General features: G+C 44.9%; 1 protein-coding gene across 2 annotated transcripts in view; it reads left to right on the forward strand.

Annotated features, from left to right (window-relative positions):
- Positions 1-27,108, forward strand: part of Rassf8 (Ras association domain family member 8) — an 80,227-nt gene that overhangs the window by 14,965 nt on the left and 38,154 nt on the right. The window contains exon 1 of one of the 2 annotated variants that reach the window (XM_026787908.1): positions 7,700-7,746. The exons of the other annotated variant lie outside the window; for it this stretch is intronic. The gene's annotated coding sequence lies outside the window, so the exon portion shown is untranslated. Of the gene's footprint in view, positions 1-7,699; positions 7,747-27,108 lie in introns of those variants that run through there. 2 annotated transcript variants of the gene reach the window in all.

Here is a 27,108-nt window from a genome sequence, read left to right on the forward strand (position 1 = left end):
TGTGCACTCCTGGATATGATTGTGTGATGTGGACAGCATATGTCCTGATCTCAAGGCTGTGTGCTCCTGGATATGATTGTGATGTTGTGGACAGCGTATGTCCTGATCTCAAGGCTGTGCACTAGAAATCTTTGTAAGCGTCCATGATGACTCCTAAGCTGAGGTAATACCGCTTTTTTAATGTAGTATTTATTTATTTATTTTTTTGGTTATTTGGGCGTTTCACATAATCTATCCTAATCACACTCTCTTCCTGGTCTCCCCAGGTCCACCCCACCCTGTGACCTCCTTAGAAGAAAAGAAAAAAACAAATCCAATTTTGTTGCCCATGCACTCACTGGAGCATGGTCAAATTCCCAATGGCTGCCCCTTACAGAAAACCAAGTCCTTCTCTTTCAGCACCCCACCCCCACCAGAAGCCAGCAACTGTGAAGACTGCACCTCTGCATCCTCAGCACAGTTTTTTAAGAGTTCTCTTCAATGGCTTTCTGTCTACACTGTTTTCTGTTTGGGTGGTGGCAGTAGGGGAGGGGTAGTTGTCTCAGAATCTGTGCAGCCCTGCCTGTCCTGGAACTCACTGTGTCGACCAGGCTGGCCATGAGCTCACTGTGTAGACCAGGCTGCGGTTAAAGGTGTGTGCTACGATACCTTGCAGAACACTTCAAAAAATGTTTCCTGGCAAACACTTTTTATTGTGTGGAATTGGAAGTGGCAGGCACTGCTCTGTGCAAGTGTCTACTGTTCTGGAGGAGGAAGAACCATCTTCGAAATAACAAGCTGGGGAATATGGTGTCTGTGTCTTTTCCACTGTGGAATAACAATGGAGAAAGCAAGAGAAACAGTTTGGAGTGAAACTGTTTGGAAGTGCAGTCATGACTTTTCTGTGGCCGTGGCAACAGGTTAAAGCATGGCAGCCGGACCAAGAGCTGGCCTAGCCTATTCTCATCCGTACCGTGGGAGAAAGACAGGGACAAGGCTACAAACCCTCAAATCTACCCACAGTGATGTGCTTTCTCTGGCAAGGGTGTGCCTCCTAAAGGTTCCATAACCCCCAAGAGCGCCACCAACTGGGCACCAGGTTTTCAAATACTTGAGCTGATGGGCAACGTCTTATACTCAATCCATAGTGGAGCTATCGGTGATAATGAGAGATTACGATCTCCTTAGCAGTTGAGACAACCTTCTAAACATAAAGAAAAGAATACTAAATTTAATCAGTCAGAATCAGGTTAAAAATAGCAGTTGTGGGGATGACCACTCTCCTGGCAGTTGTGGAACTTAGCGGGGTAGAATCACTGGAGAGAAAGGGCGGGAGAGCCTCCTTTGCAGTGTTGTTGAGTGGTCAGGAGTGTAGCTAAGGCAGACAGTGCTGCTACTTAAATACAGGCTGTGTACTCTGGAGGCTTGGCTTTCAGTAGCATAACCACTCTGTGCCTGTTCTCACCAGAGGTTGAGGAAAATCCCATCGCACGGTCGTTTCAGTGACATCAGTAGATGAGTTCATGTCATGAAGCTCTGTGCTCTGCCATTTATCACGTGGAAAGAGCTCTAGCCGCTCTCTTTTGAGCCTGGAGACAAACTGGCTCTAAACGTTACAGATGCCACCTTACGCTTTCAGTCAGAGCTGAGAGCACAGCCAAACTGAGCCCTAATGGTTGGGTGCTATAACTCCAGAAAGGACCTGAAGACCCGCCTTCAGGCCCTTTGACAGGAGACGGTAGGACTTCAGAAACAGGTCACATTCAAGTCCTTGACCTAAATGGCATTAAAACCTAAAGACAGTCAGTCAGCTCTGCGAGCCGATTGCTTTATTGATATATTTCTCTTTGATGGGAAATTGGGCAGTGATTCAAGATTAACATACACCATCAGCCAGTTTAGGAAATTAGCTAATTGTTTAGAACATGCTGAAACATGCCAATATCCTAAAGTGGAGTATCTTTTCTCCTACATCTATGTGTGTCCCTGAATGTGCACTAGAGTCCCTGATAGCGCCTTTGGTGCAGGGCTGGAGGTGAGAGCCCAGGATTCGTGCTGGGCAGGCACCTTCTACTTACTGCATCCCAATCCTCTACTTTATTTTCCTTTTCTGCAAGAAACTCACCTTTGTTATTTTAGAATAAACCCTTCTCAATCTTTGACTTACTCTTCCTGCATTTTAAAGTTCATTTTCTTAGGCTGTAGCGCATGGGGGGGAGGGGTCGGAGACCTAACTGGAGAAGTTTCAAACATCCACCTAGAGACCTCTGTGAGCCATCTTGGGTTTTCTCCTGGGAGTAGCATTATGAACAGATGGTTCATCCACACAGTGAAGTGGGATAATCAAGTCTGAGCTGAGCAGAGGTTAACACAGCAATCTCTGGCATTTAGGAGAATGTCCAGGTGACTGGAAGTGGTGTCTCTACCAGTATTTGGGATTTTGTTTGTGATAGTATGAAAATACAGCATAGCAAGGGACCCTTCTGTTCTCATTAGAATTTTTCCTTTGATTTAGGAAGTAGTCCCACCCACAGCAACTTTCCCTCCTTATAGGGAAGAATTGAAATCCCCACTCCCCCTCCATACACTTACACACTTCAGGAAATAGTATATCAGGTTCCTGTGTTTTCAGTGCCCTGTTCCTGACTTTCTCTGGTCTAATTGTTTGAGTTGTCCAGATTCTGTGTGAGGTGTGGGGTTGGTGAGAATAAGGGCTCCGTGCTGTAGAAGAGGGGTGGGTGGAAGTCAGAAGCCAGGGCAGGGTGAAGCCTGTGCAGGGAGAGCCCTTGTGTGCTCAGAGAAGCTGCCTCCTGCCCTTACCTGTGAGGTTACCTTTGTCATCTACGTCACTCAGAACACATTCCTCCCTTTGTGTAGTTTCTTGTTTTTTATTCTTTGGGGGCTGCCACCCAGCTCCTAAATAAACACATGGAGACTTATTCTTAGCTTATAAATGCCCAGCCAACTTTTCTAATTTAAATTATCCCATTTCTCTTCTTCTGTTTTGCCTCTGGGCTTTCTACCTTTCTTTATCCTAAATATCTTTCTTTCCTTTTTACTCTGTGACTGGCTGGGTGACTGGCCCCTGGCATCTTTCTCTCCTCCTTTTCTTGCTCCTCTATCTTCTTTAGAGCCTAGATTTCTTCTCCTGTTTAATCCCCTCTGTATGCCAGCCCTGCCTATCCTTTCTCTCCTGCCTAGCTATTGGCTTTCAGCTTTTTATCTGACCAATCAGGTGTTTTAAGCAGGCAAAGTAACAAAGCTTCACAGAGTTGAACAACTGCAACATAAAGGAATAAAACATATCTTTGCATCATTAAACAAATATTCAACAGTATAAACGAATGGACCACATCTCCAGTTAATACTCCACACCACCTCTGGGTCCCCGAGGACCCTGCCTCCATCAGAGCTGTGAGAGGGTTGTCTCTGCAGCACTAACTCCACACCACCTCTGGGTCCCTGAGGACCCTGTCTCCATCAGAGCTGTGAGAGGGTTGTCTCTGCAGCACTAACTCCACACCACCTCTGGGTCCCTGAGGACCCTGTCTCCATCAGAGCTGTGAGAGGGTTGTCTCCGCAGCACTAACCTGCTTCCTCACCTCTTCTTCACCTTTCTCTGGCTTCTTCCAGTCCCATCCGTTTCAACGTTTGCTCTCAAAATGCAGTGCTAGCCATGTGGTGGTTTTTTTGTTTGTTTGTTTGGTTTGGTTTTATATACCTCCTGGGCCATGGATACTATGTGATTCTATTCCTAGGGCTCACCTTTTTACATTTAACCCTTTATGTCCCATTATTATACCAGGTGTGTGTTCTGTAATAAAGTTTCTACTCATGTTGTTATGTTTGTTTTTCAACCTCTATATATTTGTTGGTATATGTTCCCTCCCCCAAATTGGGATCCTAAATCAGAATTTGCGTGAATACTGGTCTAGCCCGAAGCTGGTCTTGTGAAAACATCGTGGTATAGAATATTGAAATATAGCCAGGGGAAGGAAACCCTGGCCAAATAATGATCCCACAGCTTAGCAGCTGAACTTTGTGAAGTATATTTCGGAGGTGTTTAAGCAAAAATCAGTGGGTGGGCTGTTTAGAATAGTTGATCACCTTCTGTTCTTAGCTTCTGATATGCTGCTCTCTGATGTCCTGTGTGTTTAGTAGATTGTGAGATTGTTGGGGTGAAGTTTAGTTCTTTATGGGGTGTGGACCAGTGAGTGTTTCAGGACAGAGGGACAAGGTATTGTGGAGTGCAGACATTTCCTGAGAGCAGCCTGGGATAGGAGAGGTGGCCTGTGAAAACACACTGAGTTGCCCTCAGAGTGTAGACAGAGCGCTGCCTGGGGCTTGTCTGCTGAATGCTCACCGTAGCTTGTACCAGCAGCTGTGAGTGCATGAGCTGCCAGCCACCCGTCCTGCTCATGTGGTAGCAGCATTAGTAGCTGGAAGAAGCTCCAGTTTAGGACCACAGATAAGGAGGGACATGTTAATGTCTGTCATCTGTTGGGACCTAGCAAACATTACTTTATTTCTCTAGAGCAGTGGTTCTCAGCCTGCCTAATGCTGTGACCTTTAATACAGTTCCTGGCGTTGTGAAGTTCCCCAACCATGAAATTATTTTCATTGCTACTTCATAACTGTAATTTTGCTACTGTTATGAATCATAATATAAATATCTTTGTTGTTTGGGGTCTTAGGTGACCTCTGTGAAAGGGCCATTCTACCCCCACAGGGGTCACGACCCACAGGTTGAGAAGCTGCTTTGGATAGTGGTGATGTCTCACAAGTTTGCACAGAAAGAAATCCGTGCTGCAGTCTTTATAGTGCCTGCCCTACTTTAAATAAGGCAAGAATTTAGCAATTTGTTATTATATAATTGTTTTCGTTGTTACCATTGCCTATTGACTGCTGCTGTTTTAACTGTAAGAACAGCACACAGCGAGTATTTCCACAGCAAGTCCACCTTGTTCTTTCTGGAGCCCTTTGCTTTCTTAGCCTTTCCTATGGGATATGTGAAACAGAGGGTACCTTTCTCACTGACACTGCTTTTAACAGAACTGAATTTCATAGGAAGTGTGTATCTGTGAATTTGATGTCAGAGAAAAGAAACAAAAACATTCCTGTCCTTTATCATTATGAGAAACCCACAAAGTTAGGAATGTTTCAGATTTGTATGGTATTTATGACTTTATTCTTATTTTGTGGGTACAGGGGTATATCGTTTATGAAAAAGCAAGCTGATACATTGTTGTTTTATTTCTGTTTTTTATTCATGTTTGAAAATGTCGTACATGACCGAGTACTGTACTTATTCCTACTCCACTCGCTCCCCTCAGCTCCCGCCTTGTCCCCCAAGCTCTGATCTCTTATTCTTAACTGTTATTGTCACACGCACATTAACACGTGCACATGCTGAGTCACTTTGCTATGTCCCCCAAGCTCTGATCTCTTATTCTTAACTGTTATTGTCACACGCACATTAACACGTGCACATGCTGAGTCACTTTGCTATGTGTTGCTCATATGTATATGTTTGGGGGCTGACCAATTGCAACTGAAGATCTGTCATGGGAGGGATGTGAGAGGGAGGGAGAAGAGGAGGGGAGGGAGGAGAGGTCACAGCAGATGCCCTGGTCTTCTGGCATTAGAGTCTTTGCACTCCCTCTTCTGCGATGTTTCCTGAGCCCTGAGTAGGTTGTGATGTAGATGTGTCATCTGCACTGGGCTGGGCACCCCATGGTCACGTATTCTCTGCATTTTAACTATTTGTGGATCTCTATGATAGTTTCCCTCTGTTACAAAGAAGCGCTTTGGTGAGGGTGAGGACTGTACTAGTTTGTAGGTATGAGGGTAATTATTCCTAGGGGTGGCAAGAAGACATCTTACTTGCCTGCTGGGGAGTGAGGTGTGTTTGGCCACAGAGAGAATTGGTGGGGCTCAGACATGAGATGCCAGCATGAATGGAGCTAGAGGCAGGAAGGCTGACTGGTGGGAGGCTGGCTCATGCTCTGCGGCGGCTCCAGGAAAGGAGGTGAGCAGGAGCTCAGTCTCCTGACACAGAGGGACTCATGGGCAACAGTGATGTGCTCAAGGATGTGGTCTTTGTGCTTTCATCTGTGAAGTGAACTGGATGAAGGGAGAGCAGTGTGCTAGGAAGGTAAAGAGGGGCGGAGAAGGTGAGTGGGGAAGGAGTCTACTCGTGGATAGTAGCTCCTGTGGCTGCTAGTTTAAACAGCTAGTCTCTCCTGCGTGGTTTCACTGGCTGCCCGGTTCTCTCCAGCTGGTTGACCTTCTCTGCACTTCGCAGCCATCCCTAGGCGTGTCAGGGTCTCCTGGAGGACACGTAGGCAGGGCTAGTTGGAGCAAAGGCTTTCCTCTAACGGCTGGCATTATGCGTGAAGGGGAATTTGATGATGCTTTACAGTCTACTATTTATCCTTAAACATTGTAAACCGGCAGCCATACACTTTGCATTGCAGTGATAACAGTGTCTAAAACATAACCAAGCTGGTGGGAGGGCTCAGTGGGTGAAGGTGCCCCCAAGCCTGGGAACCAGTTCAGTCCCCAAGACCCACATTTTAGATGGAGCAAATTCCTGTTGTCCTGTGACCTCCACTTGCCCTCCATGGCATATGTGTACACACACACACACACACACACACACACACACACACACACGTGCTTGTACGCACGCAGAGTAAATAAGAAGTTGAATGTAATGCCTTCTTAAGAACTAGGAAATAGGTGACATCTGTGAAACAATTAGAAAGTTGTAGTCAGGAACTGGCTTCTGGAGACAGCAGCCCTGCGGCTTGAACCGGCTGTAGGAGGGCACCTGTGGACTCAGGTTTACGTCCCCCGCTGTGGAAATACACACATTTTATTCCCAGTTTTGTATCTCACTTGAGATACAAAAATCCACCATTTTTTCTTATTGCTATTTCATGTAATTTTATGACTAAGACTTTAAGAATTGAGGTTTTTGTGGGGGTGGGATTGTCCTTTATTCATAAGAGTAGTGTGTGTCTGAGTATATCTTCAAAATAGTAAAAATGGCTGACAGTAGCTGGCCTTGCTCTAAACTTTCTATAAATAGACGCAGAGACTTGTGAAGGGCATAGTGTGAACGTGGCAGACTGAACTGCGTCAGTTCCGTCCTGCAGCCAGGATTTCTTAGACTCCTTCAGGCTTCGCATTCTTCAGGCATTAGGCAGCAAGCGGTCAGGGGAGATCTGCCAGGCCGCCTCCCTCCACCCCGCCCAGGGTTTCCCTCAACATCATTAGCCTTGGTTTTAGGCAGTTTTCCCAATGCCTGACTAGTAACAGCTTATCCGCAGGTGCTGTGTTGTTGCACGGAATTTCAGGCGGTAGAAAGCGGGAGAGAACCTTTCCTGGAACACTCTAGGCCATTAAGTGGTCTTTAAAGAAACAACTGAATTCCTTTCCAATAACACAAAGTGTTAGGTGAAACTCAACAGAAACCTCCCACCCAAGTCACTGCGGGGGTGGGTCAGAGGGCTGAGGAGGGCTGAGTGGGGAGCGAGCTGATGGGAGATTGTTCTCGAGAAGCGCTGTCTGTGCTTTGCTTTTTTAGGACTGCAAGTTAAAATAGGGGAAGTCATGATTTTTAAGATAGATGTTGGCCATCACGCTAAAAACGCTGCGTATGTTTTCAGGTGCCCATGCCAACCACTCAGGATAGCAGCATGGTGTTCTGTTGTCTCTCATACTGCCTCATGCTGGCTGGCCCTGCTCGAACCCTGCAGGGAGGTGAGTCAGATGCTCATGCAAATATGAGCATCCTAGAAGCTGAGCGCCCAGGACAGTTACTTTGAAACACCTTTTAGAGTTTCGGGAGACATTTTTAGTTCTGTTCACTAGTGATTCCAGGACTGTCCTTTACAGCCTGTCTATTTAAAGAACCTCAGTGACTGTCCTAATGCCCAGGCCACCCTGGTGTTGACAGGAGCATGTCCTAACAAGTTCAGTTCTGAGATGGCTGCTCTGCTCTTTAACTGCTACTTCTGAAAGCAGAGGCGTCTACACAGAGCGCAGCTAGGAAGGCTCCGTGGCTTCTCTGGTGACACCGAATTGTCCTGTGAGCTCTCTCATCAGGGTTCCTGACCTCAAGTATTCAAAACTGAGTCCTGTCTCAGGTTGCTTTGGGTGTGCCTGCCCCATCATCTCTTGTCTCCCAGACGTGGAAGAGACTCACTGGTCTCAGGAGGGAAAGCGGTCTGGCCTTGTTTGTGCGAGTAAATCACTTATGAGGGGACTATGCACGTTTCACAGGTGAAGAAACTCTTTCAGGACACCAGCCAGTGAGCCATGGCATAAATTCCTTAGCCCTTCATTTGCTAAAGTTATGTGATTGCATGATCCTCAGAGGTCTCACATAAATTAATCCTCCACCCACAATGTACAGCCCTAAAATCTAGTAATTGCTCGATTCCTGGAGCACTGGGCTCCCCAGTCTTCAGTTCCATTCCTGTGCTGGCTCAGCTCTCATGCAGAGCCTGCTACAGTGTTTGAACACTAGAAAAATCGTGACTGCATGCTCACACGGTTGAGTGTGCGACAGTGACGCTAACAAAGCCAGCTGGTTACATCCGTGTAAAAACTAAAAAGCCTGTTAAGTCCTGCTCGTGTGAAGGACAGGGACAGGGAGGACAGCCCAGCCAGTGTCCCTGTAATTAGATCAAAACTCAGAGACTAGTGTCTGCTGCTAGGTCCCATTTGCACCTCAGTTGCTGGCTGGGTAGCAGGACTCACCTGTTGGTTCTGTTGAGAGAACTAAGCCTGAGGCTTCATGCTGGGGGCACATGCACAGGGTTGACCATTTCAGGTTTCGAGTTCTCTGGACCCTCCAGGTTACAGAGGTGAGGGTTAGATGACTTACCTTGGAATTTGTTTCTAAAGAGCTTTTTTTTTCTTCTGTTTTCTTTAATTCTTGACTAAGTACAGAGACTCCTTTGCCTTCTACCCTTTTTGCCCTTCTTTATAAAATGCTCTTTGCCTGTTAGTAAATGAAGGTTTCACGTAGAGCTGGGGGTCAGCCTGCCTGGCAGAGGACAGACAGCCTTGCTCAATGTGGGGAGGATGGCCTCCCTGTGCCTTTCGGGTGTTGCAGCATCCAGTTTTGATGGACAACCGAGCTCTGCGGTCTCACACTCGTGACAGTGTGAGACACGGGCTGTTTGAGCTTCCACGTTAATGTCCTACAGTCGGAGTAGCTACCAAGTAAGATTTTCTCCATAAAGACAATTTTTCAAGTTCTTTTTCTTTTAGAGGGTGATGATAGAGACTAATTTTCAATTTATCCCAGGCAGCTTGTTAGGTTTATAAATTTGAAACAGTGCAAACAAACTTTGAGTCCTATATTTTCTTTTTAAAAGGAGATATATAAGGTTTTATTTTATGTGTATTTCTGTGAGTATATCTATGTGTACCACGTGTGTACAGTGCTTTTAGGGGCCAGAAGAGGGTGTTGGATCCTCTGAAACTAGGATTCTAGGTGGTTGGGAGCTGCCTGACATGAGTACAGGAACTGAACTGGGTTCCTCGGCACGAGGAGTGTGCCCTCTTGACCACGAGCCATTCTTCAGCCTCAGAAACATTTGATTTCTCTGAAAAGGCAGGTTTGGTAAAACAGGATTCATTTTACAGATTGTCTTCTATCTGTTCTGAATAGGGCTGCAGGCCTCCTCCAGAGCCTTCTCTGACCCCTGCTGTCAGAGGTGTTAGTGAGGACAGGGTGGGACTCAGCTCCATCGTCTTTCACAGCTGCCCTGCAAAGCATTTCCGGGATGAAAGACTTGGTAGTGATGAATATGCCTCTGGTCATGGGAAATGGTTTGGAATACTCTGAAGGTTTTGTATTCTGAACATGTGTGCGTGCTTGTGTTTGTTTGTGTGTGTGTGTGTCCATACACATGCACGTATGCATGTATTCACTTTCCTCTTGCTGTTCTATGTTGCTTTGATGGAGAATATTTTATATTCTTGTATTTGGTTTGAAGGGTTCTACGAGAGTATTTCTGAATGGAGCTCGTGAAGTTGTTGTTACAGTGTGTACTAGCAGCTTTGAAAAGGCTGGAGGTGGCAGTCCAGAGGAGACAGTGCGGCAGAGCAAGCCGACAGCTAACATTAAATTAAACGGAGAAAAACTCAAAGCCATCCCACTAAAATCAGGAACACGACAAGGATGTCCACTATCTCCATACCTCTTCAATATAGTGCTTGAAGTTCTAGCAATAGCAATAATATTGTGAAATGCATTCAGGAGTATAGGTATTAGTTCTTCTTGGAAGTTCTGGTAGAATTCGGCATTGAAACCATCTGGTCCTGGGCTTTTTTTCGAAGGGAGAGTTTTTAGTTTTGCTTAGTTATACTCTCTAAAGGCAAGATTGGTTACTGCAGAGTATCTTTCCTGACACATTGGCTCCTTTTTAGTTTTCCTAAGTTCTGGGAACTTTCTCCCAAAGGAAAACAGTAGTCATTAATTTTTAAAAATTGTTCATTTAAAAAATAAAATTATAGTTCAAAGCGTATAGAAAGTGCAGTGTGAGCCAGTGCAGCGGCTCCAAGCATATAGAAAGTGCACAGTGTGAGCCAGTGCAGCGGCTCCAAGCATATAGAAATGCAGTGTGAGCTAATGCAGCGGCTCCAAGCATATAGAAAGTGCAGTGTGAGCTAATGCAGCGGCTCCAAGCATATAGAAAGTGCAGTGTGAACAAGGTTGCCTTATTCTTTACTCTCAGGTTATGCACAGAGACCTGTCTCTAGCAGCTCTCAGCACAGTAGAGAGGTAGTGCAGGGTGTCTGCATAGTGTAAACTTGTTTGTTCCCGACCACCCAGACCCGAGTAATCACACAGAAACTATGTTAATTACAACACTGTTTGGCCAATATCTCAGGCTTCCTATTAACTAGCTCTTATGCCTTAAATTAACCCATTTCTATTCATCTTTGTATCACCACGAGGCTGTAGCCTACTGGTAAGGTTCTAGCATTCTTCCCCTTTGGCAGTTACATGGCATCTCTCTAACTCCGTCTACTTTCTATATTTCTGTTCAGATTTCTCATCTGGCTTTACTCTGCAATAGGCCGAAGCAGCTTCTTTAATAACCAATGGTAATAAAACATATTCGCAGCATACAGAGGGGAATCCCACATGAGTAGAGAACCATAGTCACACTAGCCTGCCTCTTTCTTCCTTTCTCTCAGAGCCCAGGCAGGTCATGCTTGCTCCTTAGAAGGCTTAGGGAACTTGCTTTAACCCACATTCCAGCACTTGGGATGCTTGTTCCATGACCTTGCCAAGTCTGTAGTGATCATCTCTTTTCTTTGACGTCACCAGTGTGCTCTTCAGTTTAGAAGAAAAGTCACTCCTTGAGGAAGGGCAGCCTTGATTGCTTCCCGACTTGACCTTTTTTCTTCTCTCTGTCTCTTTATCCTGCTCTCATCTTTTTTATTCTTTCCTTTCAAGATGTCTCCAAATGTGCTCATTCTGTCCTTTCAGAAACTGTCGTGTCGTATGGAGCTCAGTCTGGGTGAAGTCACGTTACGTGTCAATGAATGAAATGCCATTTTTGTTTGGGAGACCTCGTCTTCTCAATGTATTGAATACAAGAAGATCTATTTGTTTCATTGAAAATTTATGACTTGGTGTATAAACAATTTAATGAATGAAAACTATTATCATTTTTGTTAAAATATTATGGCCTTTTCACCCAAATTTCAGTCTTATTCCAGACATAGTCTGTGTATATTTTCATGCTAGAAGGCTTCTCTTCTCTTATATTGGAGATAGCTGTTCAAACCAAGCACGATAGATAGGTAGATAGAGACATAGATAGATAAGTACATAGATTAGGTAGGTGATAGATAGATGGATAGACAGACAGATGTAGATAGGTGGGTGTATACATAGACACATATGTAGGTAGATATATAGATAGGTAGGAAGAAGAGATATGAACCGTTGCTTTTGCAGGTAAGCCAGGACTCACAGTCACTCTAGGCACAACCCCAGTACTGACTCAGCATGCTCGGCAAACAAGGACTGCTGGGTGTGTGAGCAGTAGGCAGATGGGTGAAGTCACCCTCCTTTCTCAGCACTGGTTCTTCCTCACTGGCTGAAGTTCACGGTGCTTGTCTCAGGGTGACTACATAGAGCATGGCGTATTTCTGGAAACTGGACACCTGTAACTCCTCTTCATCTCTGCAGATTGCTTTAACTGCCCTGGGTTCTACAAACAGATGGTTCCTTCGCGCTCTGTACCTTCTAGGCTTTTCCTGTAGAGCTTTGTAGCATGTTTATGGACAGACAGGAATTCTGGCAAGTAGTCACCATACCCAGGTGCACGTGTGGTCCCGCAGCTCCCAGGGAAGGCTAGTCTGTGCCGTTTCACGCCAGTACTTTTGACATGGAAAGGCATGAATCAAGGCCTGCACCTGCTTTCCCTTTAAGCATTCATTTTATGATTTGTTCTCTTGTGCTTGCCTAGTCTGTGGCTAAGTTGATGTCTAAATGGCTGAAGTATTATTTGGTAAGATTAAAGCATGAAGTTTACATGTATTAAATCAAAGGACTTCATGTGATTCAGAGACACTTGCTTTGTGCACAAGCTTCCCAAACTTTGGAAAGTTATAGTTGGTGATGTGATACCAGATCTTGTTTTCTTGTTTATGCTTACTATATTGGATGTGTTATGTGTACCTGTGTGTGTGAGAGAGAGGTTTTAGTTTTGATAGTTTCTTTAATCTTAAATATTTAGCAATTCTTGTTTTGGGTCTCAAAAGAATCTTGCTATTTTAAATTCTTCTTGAACTAGCAGATAGATCACATTAAAAGTTACACTGCCAACTGCAGTTTTATATGCAAACCATTTGAAAATTGCTCATGTTACAAAGGAAATTGTTTTAAGAAGATAAAATGATCATAGACCATTTAAAAAAGTGTCACCTTCAGGACAAATGGGGGTAATTATTAATTATTGCTGTTTCTATTCTTTTCTGTCAAAAGACATTTGGTTCATCCTCTCCAGAAGCTTAGTGATTTTTACAACCAGTAAATTAAAATTTCATACAGATTGGTCTCCAGTATTAGGGAGGCCAGGCCTCTCACACCCTCTTGGATATCTCTCATTGGAGTTTACACTTATGTTGTAAGCAACTACACGGAAGTTGAACTTTTTTTTTTTTTTTTTTTTTTTTTGCTTGGGGTTATTGTTGAGACTGAGATTTGATGCTGAAGAAATTATTGCATGGTCTGGGACTGGAGCATTCCCTCTGGACTTTCCTTCTGGTTCAAAAATGGCTGTCTATTGTGTAAGGAGTAAATGTCTGTGGAGTGGATGCCATCTCTTTCATTCAGTCCAGTGTTTTCCCGTGTACCTGTCCTTTTGTCTACTGCAAATGGATTTACATAGCAGCAGCCCAGCCATCATGATCCATTCCAACCTGTACTCCTGAGTGGTCCAAGCTCATGACCTTGGTAAGAGTCACTTTGATTGAGTACCAGGAACAAGAGCTTGGCAGGAATGAGCCTGAGAGAAGGTGGAATGTGCGAGAACTGAGGAATTTGCTGCAGAGAGGAACAAGAAATAGAAGCCCGTGCAGGTTGTGAGACTGCAAGGAGGGTGTCTGAAACAGCCTGTGGGGTTGGAGAGAAAACGCCCCCAAAAGGAGTGGCACTGTTCGGAGGTGTGGCCTTGTTGTCAGAAGGGTGCCACTGTGGGGCAGACTTTGGGGTCTCTTGCTCAGGCTTCTCTCAATGTGACAGTCAGTTGACTTCCTCTTCCCTCTGCGTCAAGACGTAGGACTCTGAGCTCCACTGTCACGTCTGTCTGCACACCGCCATGCTCCCCGCCGCAATGATAATGGACTGAACCTCTGAAACTGTCAAGGAGCCACCCCGATTAAATGTTTTCTTTGTAAGAGTTACTGTGGTCGTGGTTTCTCTTCACAGCAGTAAAAGCCCTAATCCAGCTGCTTAGGTGTTTGACCTCACAGGTAAGGACAGAGGAGATGGCAGAGAGAGTGGCGCTGGAGTGGGCACAGTTCTCCAGGCGTGCCTGTGCCAGGACCTCCAGGGGCAAATGCTTCCCGTGACTCTCAGCCCTCGAGCTGGAAGCCTTCTCACTCTCAAGAGTGTTTTTTTCCATGGAGAAGATTGGGTCAGGTGCCAGCCAAGGCCATGAGCTTTAGCCAAAAATTAAATAAAAACCTGATGAGGAACTAGGAAGGGCTGGAGAACCGGTCACCTCATCTCCATGAGCAGTTTCTGAGAACACATAGTTTCCCTCCCTTCCTCTGTGACCAGCTCTGCCAAAATGAGCCGGAGACAGGACAGAGGAGCGCCATTCTCAGGCCGTGCAGGAACTGCATGGGCACCTGGGAGAGAAGCCCCCTCACATTATACACGCACAGTGGGTCCCCACCTGCCAACAGCCCAGTTCCCCGCGTCCTGGGAATGGGTGCTGCACTTGTTTTTGTGAAGCTCTGTTTTCCTAATGATTGCTTCTCATATTCTCCATTGAAGATTAGTTGAATTTGCTTTGGCTTAGCCCAACCTCCTTCCCTTCATTATCTAATTCAGGGCTGCTTAAGGTTTTCCACTAGCAACTTCTTTCCATCTGAGAAATTTTTACACAACTGTGGTTATAAATGCATATAAAATCGATATGTAATTAAACACTTAATGATAATAAACTATAGTTATTTCTTAAATAACTCTTTAATAAACATGATTTTACCCTTACTAAAGACCGTGAGATGGGCGCTCTCCGGGTGCTGTGTATCTAGCAGTGCCGTACACAGACAGACTAAGCGTGTCAGGAACTGTGGTAGGAAGGGAGGGGGGGGCCTTTGTTTCCTATAGGTAAACCGCCATTTTTGTGAGAAGAATGTTTTTGTATGGTAAGAACACTTCCCACCATAACACAGTTGTCTTGTATCTGAGCCAAGGTGTATTAGGCAGTGTTGGTGGTCATGACATGGTGACGTGCACTGCTAAGAGTGCACTGTGTATGTCACAACTCCATCTGCAGTGAAGTCACAGGACAGCATGAGTGAGCACGTCCAGAAACAGCGTGCACGCACGCGTTTGACCTGGAGCTAATTCATGGTCATCCACAGACTTCACTGTGGTCAGAATCTTCATGACCCTACATTCAGTCCCACAACACAATATGGACTTCATTTAGCCAGCTTACATTAGAAATATCTGGTCATAGCCCACCATTTAGTAAGCTTTGCTTTAGTTTAATTCAGCTTCTTCTGTGTGCCCATGGGAGAAATCCCCATTGAAAAGAGGGAATACTGGATCTAGCCAATCTGTGTACCAGACCCTTTTAAGAATTTTCTGGAAAGCTTGGTCAGCTTCTTCCCAGAAGACTCTCCCTGATAAGCAGTAGTATTTTTGATAGGAGTGGATTGTTCTGCCAGACCTCCCTTCAGATCTGCCCTCCATCCCGCAATCAAGAGAATCCAGTAAATATGATGAGTTTTAGCCTGGTGTGGCCTGTGTGTGCTCCCCTCCACCAGTGCAGGGGGGGGGTGTCTCAGGAGGTGTGGTCTGTGTGTGCTCCCCTCCCTGCCCTCCACCAGCACGGGGTGGGGGAGTCTCAGGGGGTGTGGTCTTTGGGAAGTGAGCAGGTCATAAATGGAATCAGTCCCATATGAAATGGACCACGGAGAGCTGCCTTGTTCCTTTTGCCATGTGACAGTGTAGCAGGAAGGTGGCATCTGTGAGCAGGGCAGGTCCTCATCATACAACACACCCGATGTGTGATTAGTAAACTACCTACTTGTTGGTGTTGGTTAAGTAGCTCAGCACACCAATACATGAACTTCTGTGCAATATCCTTAAGTTTTTATCACAGGCTCAGGGAAGAGTTAAGTAGACCATTGGTAAATGTTTTTATTTTATTTTATTAGTATTTTAGTGTATACATCCAGGATGTGTACAGGTAGAGGTCAAAAGACTACTTTGTGGACTGATCTTTTTTTCCATCTTTGCATGGGCTCCAGGGGTTGAACCCAGGTTGCCAGGCCTGTGCAGCAAGCACTAAGCCGTCCCACCGAGTAACTGCTCGTTGAAGTTGTTTGGTGCCACATTAATTCTTTCCTTGAACAGTGAGCACGTTACCTAAATGCCTGGCCCCAGCTTGTCTGCATTTTAGTCCTGGCTCCCTGGCCGTGGAGGGTGATGAGCTCTGAGGAAGTCTCTTGGGAAAGTGACAGTGACACCTGTCTGGAAGAGCTTTTGAGAATCACACAAATCAGTACATTTGGAGCACTTAGGACAGAGCCTGGCGTGGTGAGCCTTCTGCAAAGGGCTCAACACGGGGGCATGAGAACCCCAGGCTCCACTGCTCTTTGCGGAGCTCTGGAGCTGGCAGGGAGTGTTTGAGCCGAGTCTGTGAGCTCTGGACAGCGGCCTCCGTCCTCCTGCCTGGCTTGGGTGTGATGGTGCTTATGCATTTCGTGCAGTTCGTGAGTTGACTTTAAAAACCCATGACTATGATAAGTATCCTGATTGGTTTTTTCTTGGACTTGAGGCATTTGTGATGTTTCTTTCCACGTGAGTTTAAGAACTGCGCAGTCTGTTCCATCTCTGCCCTTGGATCCAGAAGTGTAGGCTGGCAAGTGGAGGTTTCATGTGGTCAGGGCATGATTTCCACGGGGTTTGCTGTCATCTGGCCTCTCAGGTCAGTAAACAGGCAGCCTTCTTGTGTCTTGCTGTGCCTGGAGACTGGGCCCCACCCCTCTCATGTACTTAGTTTCCAGTTCCGTCTGTACGGTTACCGCCTGGGAGAACTAAGGCTTGTGAGCGGTGTCTGTGCCCTGTGGATGGAACAATAAACCATCACATACGTGTTCAAGGTAGTTCCAAACCAACGGTTAAAGTACACCGTGGACAGAGTCTGCTGGCTACTAGTCTGTGCCCTGTCCTTTTATTCAGCTCAGTAAAACCACAGTAACAGGGCATGGAGCAGTAAGCTGGTCTGCTAACTAGAATCACAGTCATGGGGTGGCATTTCCAGCAGTGTGGGAAGACAGGGTACTTACTGGCTATGGAAACACTGTTTTATATAACAAAAACACGTGTCTCTTTTAGCTATGCTCATTCTTGCTGGTTATGATATGTGGTGGCATTTCCTAACATCTCAGTTTTTAAAGTGTTTTATGATATTCACTGTGTTACTAAAGTAAGTTTTATGTGTGAAGTCTTTAATGTAGCTAGTGCTAAATATCCTTAGCAGAGTGTAATTGCCAGTTTTTACCCCATACTTGGTAGGTAGGTGAGTAGTTCCAGGGAGAAAAATGGTTCTATTTCTGTAACCGTCATTTCTCATCAGAGTAAATGGCATGTTTCGGTACTGCTTGAGCAGGCCCAGAATGGAGTACAGCTGAGTACTGTGTGTGGGCCCTGTGCTTTGTGCAGTTGTGTCCTGTGTGCTGCTGGACGGGGCACCGCACTGTCCCGTGTGCTGCTGGACGGGGCACCGCACTGTTGTGTGCTGCTGGACGGGGCACCGCACTGTCCTGTGTGCTGCTGGATGGGGCACCATACTGCTGTGTGCTGCTAGACAGGGCACCGCACTGTTGTGTGCTGCTGGACGGGGTACCACACTGTTGTGTGCTGCTGGACGGGGCACCGCACTGTTGTGTGCTGCTGGACGGGGCACCGCACTGTTGTGTGCTGCTGGATGGGGCACTACACTGTTGTGTGCTGCTGGATGGGGCACTACACTGTCCCATGTGCTGCTGGACGGGCACCACACTGTTGTGTGCTGCTGGACGGGGCACCACACTGTTGTGTGCTGCTAGACAGGGCACTGCATTGTCGTGTGCTGCTGGACGGGGCACTGCACTGTTCTTATGTGCTGTAGCTTCCTAGTGAGGACTCAGCTTCCACAGCAGCCGATTTGTTTCAGAACATCTAAGTGACTGATCAGTAATCAGCTCTGAGAAATGCAGATTGCAATAGGATACTAATAAGGGTTGCCAGTTATGTGATTGTGGCGTGATGAGCCCTGCTTTAAGCGGTCATATTCATTATTACTTGGTCTTGACAAATTTAAGGATTATTCCCATTCTAGAGCAAGAAAACTGCCAATAGCCAATGAGGAGAGGGTCAGATATCCCAGGGATGCTAAACTATGTCAGGGGCATGCTCTTTCTGACCATACAGACATCACTAATCGATGATAGATGCTCATGCTGAGCCTGATGGGCCCTTTCGACATTCATTTTGACATCAGGCTTAACACGTCATATAAAACATGTGACATGCTTAACTGTGAATACGCCTCTGTTTAACTTTCTCTTGAATTCTACTGGGATGCTGAAATTGAACCAGTGTGTTTGGGAAATAACAAACCAGATACATCATTGCTCAGATTTAGAGGAAGAATAAACACACGGAATTTTCTATGTATATCTTGACTGGTGTGGACAGTTGGGATTAATACAAGTTATTTCCATTTTAATAGCATTTAAAAGTCACTTCCATGTGGAAAATATTTTAGTCGACTATAAAAATATAATCAAATTATCTCATCATATTTGAAAATAATTTTTCAAATGGATCTGCGAAATAAATTTTATGTAATAAGCAATAACTGGCTATAAGGCTGCAAGATAAAATTTTAAAAAAGTAAAATAAAACATAAAATTTTGTTAGGGTAAATATTATAACTCTTTGGTTATTCTCCTCTGATTAAAGGCAGCCCTTTGAAATTTTAAATTAAAAAAAAAGATTCCATGCTTAGTCAAAGTGATGCTGTAGTTGCTCCCCTTACCCTTGATCTAAGGTCCTGCATCCCCATAGGCTCATGGAAGAGCACCTCAGTGTGGGGCTGAAGGCCAGAGCTGGGGCCAGACACAGGAACACCACAGTAAAAATGTCTCGTTCTTATCTATTGCTCAGCGTTTAAACTTCTAGAAGATACTCTTCAGTTTTACTCTCTGAGTAAAATTCTGTCAGGGACAGAAAACTGAGAAATAGAAAGTAATTTATATGAAATATGTTTCCATTGATAGGCCACTTGGCCACAAAGACACTGAAATGAAATGGTGCCAGACAGATAGATGTGTGTGTGTGTGTGTGTGTGTGTGTGTGTGTGTGTGTGTGTGTATAACATAAAGTTACTTATAAAATAATTGAAATTATTTTATTTGGATTTTTTTGTAAAAAAAATAATAAATGAAATTAAGCGAAGTAACGTGCTGGTGGAGTTTCTTCAGTGTCCTCTGCCTGTTCTCAGTCACATCCCCTCTTTCTCTACTGATGAGAACCTTCTTTAGAACCAGAGGGCACGAGCTCAGCCTGTGTGCAGTGGAGTGTTGAAATAAGAGTGGTGGGGCTGCGTCCCCGGCACCTGGCTGCCCGCATGGCTAGCTTATACCCCGAAATAATTACACGGAAACTGTATTCTTTTAATCACTGCCTGGCCCATTAGTTCCAGCCTCTTATTGGCTAGCTCTTACATATTGATCTAACCCATTTCTAATATTCTGTGTAGCCCACGAGGTGGCTTACCAGGGAAGATCTTAACCTGCGTCTGTCTGGAATGGGAGAATCATGGCAACTGACTTGACTCAGCTTCTTTCTCCCAGCATTCTGTTCTGTCTACTCCGCCTACCTAAATTCTGCCCTATCAGGCCAAGCAGTTTTCTTTATTAGTTAACCAATGAAAGCAACAGATAAGATACAAGACCCACCTCCATCATTTCCCCTTTTTCTGTTTAAACAAAAAAGAAAGGCTTTCACTTTAACATAGTAAGATTACATATAACAAAACAGTTATCAAGCAAGAATTACAGTTACAATATTTATATCTATTTTATCTTTTATCATAACTAAGAAAAGCTATAACTATAACTAACTATTCTTCAACTCCATCAAAGACTCCAGAAGGATATAATATTACCTAAGCAAACAAGAAATCCAAAACTCTAGAAATGACAGAGACATCTCGCTGCCTGGACAGTCACCCAAAGTTCTTTTGTACTTTTGGGGCATCCATCTTCAGCCTTCAGGTCCATAGTATCCAGCAGACATTTTCATCAAGCAGGAAATTCCAAAGACAGTTCAGTCACTTTCTGCTGTGTCCTGCAGAATGTCTCACAAACTCTTTCATGAGTCAGGAACCCCGAAAGACCATCTCACTTTTAGGTAAGTTCAGCAGTCCTCTTTCTTCAGGTTCTTTGTGTCCAGGTTATGCATCAGTCCACATCAGTGGAGTATCTGATCCCTGCTCAGTGCTGGTCACCCTTCTTTCCATCCCGTGCCTCTGTCAGGCCGTCACAGTCGGCAAGGTTGGAGTCTGGGCTTTGAGCTTCCGAGCTTACCTGAAGCAAGAAGTGTGCTTTCTCCTGCACCACAGAGAGGAGTCAGCCATGTTTGTTTCAAACTTTTGAAAACCTGAAAAATCTCACAGCCTAAATCTGATTCAGTGTTTCTAGTTTAGCTTTTTATTTTGTTTTGTTTCTTCGTTTGGCTTGTTTTGGGTTATCTATCTAATCTCTCTGGTTCTAAAAATCTAACTCCTGCTTTGTTTTGCTTTTAGGTGCTAGGATAAGGGTCCTTTAGATTTATAGTAAGCATTTGCTAAGATCTCCTAATAACTCTGTGTGGTTATCCTCAGGTTTAGATTGTATTTTTGCAATGCCATCTTCATTAATCTGAATACTGTTGCTTTCTGTTCTCTAAAAGGCCTGGTTTGGGACATAAGCCCTGGCAGGGGGCTCTGATGAGAAGGCGTGGTTTCTGCATATGAAGATCTTCGAGTAAACAGCTGTACAGATGGCGGAGTTCTGTGCAGACCTTACCTTGAGCGAGCGCACTGTTCTTAGGAGCTGTACAGTCTAACGTCTCAGAAATCACCAACACTTCCGTCTGCAGTTTAGATTGCTTGTAAAGAAAGTTGTGTGGTGGCAGTTGGCACCGTGTCCATCCACACAGTATGGTGTGAAGATATTTCCTTCTTCCTCTTGTTTCCTTTGGCCCCGTGGTAGTATCTTTCCTATGTTCATCATTTTCCCAAGACAGTGGAGTTCTTGTCTGAAGTTCACTCATCAGCTGAGTTCCTTGCCTTTTCAGTTTCATTTCTAATGGTTTATAAAATTGACCTAATTCTTTTATTTTTATTTTTTCTGGGTGTATACTTCTCTTTATTTTTGAATTCGCTTCATTTTTATTGTCAGTGTTTCAGTTGGAACTCTCTCCTCCTCCCCTGAATAATGTTGAATAAGGAAACATTCTTCCTCAGGTTTCCATGAGAGCAAAAATCTGGACAGTGAGAAAGTTTTTTTAAAAAACCCAAAAAGCTGTTTTATTTTTATATTAAATCATTATTGTTGATTGTAACTGGGTATATGTTCAGTTTCGTACATGAAGAGGTTGCTATTGCATACCCACTTGCAGGACTGCTGTGGCTCTATGTCTGCAGGAGAGGGTCTGTGGCACTCTGACCACAGGAAGTAGAGTTAGAAATCAAGGAGAGGTCCAAGAGTTGCTGAGGCTGTGGGGCTGATCGCAGCAGCACTGCTCCTAAGGCTAAGGTCCTGTTCCTAGGAGACAGGCCTCGTCACTCAGGAAAAGCCCAGCGGTGGCTCCCTGGATAGAGACAATTTGTTGGTGGAATTTACCAGAATCTCTACCTTGCTGATGAAGCCTCTTGCCAGAAAATGCCCTAGGTTGTTTTTGTGGGCTCCAAGGGGGTGCTGAAGAAACTGCCCTTGCCGCAGGGCCCACACACAGGAAAGCCTCCTTCTGAGCTGCTAGACTTACCAGAAGGTAGAACCTACCCTATACTCACCAGTGTTCCTTTGCCAAAACTTCACATGGTTTGACTATTCAGAGGAAATCCTTAGGAGCTCAGACCTATTTTCATAGAACAGGCAAGAGGGTTAAGTTGGATCACATAAAGCAATGTCCAGTAATAATAATAGCCCAACAGAGCTCTAGTGAAGCAAAGATACCTGCTTTGACTTCACTTCTGTTGGGATGTCTGCGAAGGGTTTGAGTTGTTAGCCCTGTCGTTACTCTGGTTCTAGGACACTATTAGTGCTGTTGAAGTTGTCTGTAGACTTGAGGGGAATCTTGGAGCGCCACTGTGATAGAAACAAGCGTATCTTGGTAACACACAAAGAATATGTGACCAGAGAGAAAGTAGCTCAGCTAGGCAGTTTCTTTCTTGCAGGAATGCGCCAAGCACACAGGCGGGAAGCTCACATTCTAGCACAGGTAGTGATTGGCTTCCCCCACTGACTGGGGTCCAACCTCATGGTCTTTGTAATTAGCTAGCTTTCAATCAAGCGAAGGATGTAATGGAAAGAAAGAAGGCTTGAGCACAGCGAAGGATGTGATGGAAAGAAAGAAGGCTTGACATGGGGGTCAATTAAGTGTCTTTGTGTACACAGAATTACCAGGAGGCTAACATTGGCATAAAGACTTTCCAAGGTGGTGGTGGGAGAAAAGATTTGCAGGAAAATCTTAAAAGGTAGGGAAGATAAAAAGATTGAATTCCTTGCATAAATAAACATCTACAGTGTTTGACAGAACAGACTAATGTTTAATATTTCTTGTAACTGTCAACTTGTTTTTGTTTTAAAGGAGATGTATTATTTCACCCTCTTCTCTGCTGTGGTCATTAGAATGTAAGCACAAATACAGCACACACCCCAGGCGATGGGCGTGGCCTCCTGCAGGCCTTCATTCTTCTGGAACAGAAGTAGCTCTAGCCCTGGTCATCTTTAGAAGGTCCATCTTTTAATTTAAAAATAATTTAAAGTATCTGAGTATGAATTTTTTAAAGAAACATCCTACTACAGCATTTCCTCCCTCCCTCTCTTCCTCCCTTCCTTTCTTTTCTATAGACAAGACTGGCCTGAAACTGAGCCTGAGATAAGCCTGCCTGTGCCTCCCTCCTGCGTCTAGAATTAAAGGTGTGCACCACCACTGCCCAGCACCGTCCCTTATTTAAAGAAGGACAGTTCAGGCTGGAGAGACTGCTCCCTTCCTCTTCTTCCAGAGAACCCGAGTTCAGTTCCCAGGAACTACACTAGCTCCCCTCCAGGGGACCCGATACTTTTGACTTCCTAAGGAACGTTCACTCACATAAAAATAAAAATTATAAAACACTAAAATTCATGTGCTAAGATAAACTATACTGTGTGATAAGCCCAAATGTATATCTTACTAACAATTAAAAACGTGACTTTAATTTCTTAGTGAAACTTGGAATCACGGAAGATGACACAGCTCAGCAGGAAGTGGCTGTGGCCAAACTCATGCTCTGTTCCACGCCTCTCTGAAGAAACAGGCCTTGGTGGACCCTGGGTCCAAGGCAGGTAACAACCTGTCCACCAGACTGACCTTCCAGCAGTCACTGGCTATTACACATCTGCTGGTGGGCACTGCAGTCACCAGAGTCTTTTACAATATGGATGGCTTTGAGGGGTTGAGTTACACCTCAGTTCTCACGGGAAGCCTTTCTTTTCTCCAGGCTGACTTTTACCCTTGCAGATTTAGGCCCCATGCTGAGGCAGAGGGAAAGAGGAAGGGTGGAGCTGTAGCACAATCCTAGAGAATCTTACAGGACCCTCTGCGTAGTGCTGCTGCAGGGGAGATACACAGTCCTGTGTTTCTGCACACTGGTGTGGAGCTGACACACAATGAGATTCAAATCTCTGCATATAGCACAGTGAAAAACAATAAAATGCTTAGGGTGTATTTTCACAAAAATTATAAATGCTAGAAACTAAATGCTAGAAACATTGTTGAGAAAATTGAAGCCCTAATAAGGGCAGCCAATCTTGTGTACACTAGGGATCGTGTACACAGGAATGGAGGCGGTCCAGTTCTCATGTGCACCAAAGGGAAGTAAGGACAGGTTTAAAGATGAGGAATCAGAAACTCTCAAACTAAGGTTTGAATCCTCAGAAACCAGACAACAACTCCTTGTATATGACACTAAGTGCCAGGGCAGCAACAGAAGAAGAATAAAGTAAACATCAGAAGTAAAAGTTGGGTTTAAATGGTGCCATCAAAAAAGTGACAAGAAACTCTTCTGTAATAGAAAATATTTGCAAATATTTTACAAAGGATTTATTTCTACACAGTATAAGATCTCTTACAACCTAGTTCAAAACTAATTGCCTTAATTAGCTCAAGTGCACCCAAGTACATTAGCACATGTACAACTACCCAGTGGTGCTCCTGAGAGCACTTGGCACCAAGAAGAAACAGCGGAAGGATGAAATGCTGGGCGGTAATGGAAACAGGGCCTCAGCTTCTCGAGCATAGGTGGGCATTGAAAGTGCTGTGCTCATTAAAGAGCCAGTCACAGAGATGTACGTGCAGATGGAGTTATTTCTGTGAGAGCCTTAACAGGAGGCAGCGTAGCCCTTTGTAATAGAGAAAAATCATAACATAAAGAAGTCGGCGCCCTGTGTGTAAATTCAGCTGTGTGTGTGTTAAAATGTTTCAATCACTCCTTCATCCCCACTCTAGTGGGGTTGTGGGTATTTTTGTCTTCTGGAAGCCTTGGGCTAGAGTTTTGATGGGAAGTGGCTAGTGAGTACTAATGGGTTTCAGGCCTTTTTGTGGAGGGTGAGAACAGTCCCAAAATTGATTGTGGTAATGGCTACACAGTCAACTTACACTCTTTAGCTAATGACTCATGGAATGCTAGTGGTATCTTTGGAAACGTGTTAATCAAACAAACTGGATGGTCCAGCAATTTCTCATGCTAAACTTTAAGCAAGAAAGACAGAAGGACCAGTAAACCCCTAAAGAGAAGGCATGGACTCTAAAAATCTAGGAAACGAACCAACTTGTTTGATGAATGTGTATCAAAGTTATATGGTTAGGATTTACAGCTTAAACCCTCTGTAATGACTAACCTGCCCTTCATAGATAAGAGACTGCTGCTACCGCGTGGGTCTGACTGGCCTTGGAACAAAGCTTCCTGGAAGTTAGATTTGCAAGTTATTAACCATTAGATCATTAATGAAAGTCTGACATTTATCAGTGACCTATTGTATGTAAGTTACATCGACAACATCCCTATCAGGGACCTATTGTACGTAAGGTTCACTAACCACATTCCTCCTAGTGGCTGCCGTCAGAGAGGAGGACAGAGGATGAACATGGGTATTCATAGTCAGGCTTAACCTGAAAGGGAGCATCCTCAGGTGGTGATGGCTGGGGAAGGACCAGATAGGAGAAGATTAGGAGGACAGTTATGCAGTCAGGACAAGAGTGTGGAGGAGAAGCCAGAGCGTTGACGCTATAGCTACATCCCAAGAGGAGAGTGTTACAGGAGGGCACAGACTGCAGCACAGGGTTCTTGGTGATGCTGTCAGAACTGTGCTCCCTGAGGATAAATGGGGGTAAATTATAAAGTAAACTGTCAATGTAGATTGTGTGTGCTCTAAAATGTATCATGCATCCTCATTTTCCCATCCTCGGTGGAGTTTTCAGCGGTTTTATTTTCTCAAAGCCGTGCCGATTTTCTGGATATTTTTAGTGAACACACTTAACTTTTGCATGGAAGAAGCTGTACATGAGGGTACAGTGGTGTGCAGTAATTTCCGCAGTACTCTGGATACAATGTATTCCAGGCAGGGACTTAATGAGGAGGTCGCTCACTCTCTACTGGGCTCTTCGTGGTTTTTCTGTAGTGAAGTAAGGGATGGTGTTTTGCTGGGTTAGCCCTGTGGTAACCAGAGGGTCTTTGCTGAGTTGTTCTTTGCTGCTGTGTACATGAAATCATCAAGAAGAGCTGTGGCCCTGGAGCTTCCTGCTTGTGGCCATAATTAGACCTTCCCTTAAATAGTGGAACTGACAGAGTCTCCACTGCTGTCTGTGAGTCTGTGAGGTGGAGCAGGGTATTTTGTTCAAGGCTCATGATGGACTAAACTTCTCTGACTGGTTTTTTATTTTAGTTTGGTTTTGAGACAGGGTTTGCTGTGCAGCCTAGGCTGCTGTCAGAGTCGTCTCCCCCCCCTCCCCCCACTGCTGTGCTAGGAGTCACAGGCACACACCACCAGTCCAGGCTCTTCTCCTTCTGTTTGGTTCAAATGAGTGTCCTGAACCCTGAAGCAGCCCTGTGAGGCAACCTCATGAAGCAACAGGAGACTTTACTGCAGTCTAGGTGAAGAGTGCCTGGGAGGAGTGGTTACGGTTCTGCAGTGAGAGCTCAGAAAGCCCTCCAGGCTATGCCTTACTTGCTTGGTAATGGTTCCACAAATCTCTTCTGTGAGGGAACCACAGCCCCTTCTCTGCCCCTCAGCAATGGGACTTGGCTTCATTATGGACAGAGTTTTAGCCTCTGGGGCTACATTCAGCTCTGTCCTCAGCTGCCTGCTCTAAGAGATGGGTGAGATCACTTTCCACAGATAAATAGCAGTAGAGCATTGTCTTGCCTCTTTCTAGGGAAGACTGACCTCTGGTGGCTGAAGCCACAAGCCCCACACTCACAGGAAAGCTCATTTCTGTCTGTTAGATTGCACTGTCTGTTCTTGTGGCCTCGCTCACACGGGTCCATGTCCGTGAGTGACTTCCCACATGTTTACACACAGCATTTCATTACTGCCACACGTGCCCTTTGTGCAGTCAGCCTGATTCCAGACCCCAAGTATTCCCAATTATTTCCCTGTCATTCTTGTCTAATAATAAAACCTAAAAGTTCGATTTTAACTGAAGTATTTTGCCATTCTGAGTAGAGAGTCTGTCATTCCTCTTGGTTAAAGCGCTGACTATGCTGTCTGATCTCTACCCTCGCCTGCTGCGTGTCTTCACGCCAGCTGTCTGGTGTGTAAGTTGGCTGCATCCTAGAAGGTAGTATTCCCAACTGCTTCAGTCTGCCTGTAAGTGCAGCCTTTGTCAGTGTCTGTTATTATCAGTCTTTCAAAGTTTAGTTTTTTGAGACCCACTTTTAAAAAGAAGCATGTTGGGTTACTTACAGGGAGGCCTATACTGTGGAAAACAAAATGTGTTAACTGTCTCTCCCCTTTGTGAGAATGTGGGTGCGTGTAATATGTAGGTGATTCATAGTTGGGGTTTGCACTCGATGGTGAGTGTAATATGTAGGTGATTCATAGTTGGGGTTT

The sequence above is a fragment of the Microtus ochrogaster genome, assembly GCF_000317375.1.
Source record: "Microtus ochrogaster isolate Prairie Vole_2 chromosome 14 unlocalized genomic scaffold, MicOch1.0 chr14_random_2, whole genome shotgun sequence".
Taxonomy (NCBI): Eukaryota; Metazoa; Chordata; class Mammalia; order Rodentia; family Cricetidae; genus Microtus; species Microtus ochrogaster.